Source organism: Bos grunniens, chromosome 2, assembly GCF_055505025.1.
Source record: "Bos grunniens cultivar Pamir isolate PY7600 chromosome 2, Bosgru_T2T1.0, whole genome shotgun sequence".
Taxonomy (NCBI): Eukaryota; Metazoa; Chordata; class Mammalia; order Artiodactyla; family Bovidae; genus Bos; species Bos grunniens.
Window position 1 is genome coordinate 39,794,577 of NC_141166.1, and position 1,399 is coordinate 39,795,975.

The window sequence follows — 1,399 nt, forward strand, 5'->3', positions numbered from 1 at the left end:
AGACTCCTCTGTCCGTGGAATTTTCCAGACAGGAATACTGGAGTGGGTTACCATTTCCTACTCAAGGGGATCGTCCTGTGCCAGAATCTACATCTCCTGTGTCTCCTGCATTGCAGGCAGATTCTTTACCCACTGAGCTATCAGGTAAGCTATTTAAGTGGTTGTTTCTATTTCTTTTTAAAGACTACATAAAATGTTATATGACAAGGCATCACAATAAACTGTAAGTGGCAGAAGGAACCAGATTTCCCACAACACTTTGTTTTACCACAGACACCAAATTAAATCCATAGTAAATAACTTCAAAAGCAACTACCAAGGTAAAGAGAGACAAAACATAATACTGTAGCTTGTCTCCAGACCCCAGTAATTGAAGACAAGATGCCATGGATATTAGTCTAATAGAAGTAAGCGTTAGGTGGAAAGAGCCTACAGAAAAGCAGGGCTCAGTGAGATAAGTTGGGAAGCCAGCCACATTTTTAGGCTAATTAATGTGTCTGGTATTTTATTGCTGGTAAGTATAAAAGAAGATTTATAATTTTCTGATTAGAGAATTTTTGAGAAAAAGTTAATATTTATGAACTTTCTCATCAGAAGACACTGTTCATCCCATTGTTTTTAAAAAATTGCTCACAGATTGTGACTAGAAATGATAGACTTGTTAAAAACCAAGTCACTTCTAATATGGTGGGAACAGATGTCTCTGGGGTGAGAACAATTTCTGCGTTTGCAGGTGGCATTTATATTTGTGGCAGCACTGACAACAGGAAGCATGTGAAGGATGATATAGGAGACAGAAGGTTCACATGACAAATAGTGGAAAGTGATCCCTAATAATAAATGTGTTTACACATTTTTAGACAACCATGTTCTCTCCAAAAAATCTTAGAATAAGTCAACCATTAAGACTAAGCAACTAATGAGCTTGATGTGCTGAAAGTGTTAGCTGCTCAGTCATGTCCAACTCTCTGTGACCCCATGGGCTGTAGCCCACCAGGTTCCTCTGTCCATGGAATTCTCCAGGCAAGAATACTGGAGTGGGTTACCATTCCCTTCACAAATTCAAAGGCTTTTGATGTATAGCTCATGGATTGTGAATTTCTTTTAACCCTAAATAGCTATTTACCACTTGCTACTACACTTCCAAATGTCATAAGCAGGTAGATTATGCTAATAAGTCACATTATGCATATCTGGGAATATGTCTTTGAAAAATACGTTAATGTATCATTTTGAGGTGAATGGCATTTCTAAGTGTGTGAGTAAAAGATAAAGTCTGAATGATTAGTCTTTACAGAAAACATGACAAATTGATTGGTATGATCTCAGAAACTTTTTAGAAGAAAATAATCTGATTTAAGGAAGAAAATTTAAGTAACTTTATTTCTTGTATTGTATT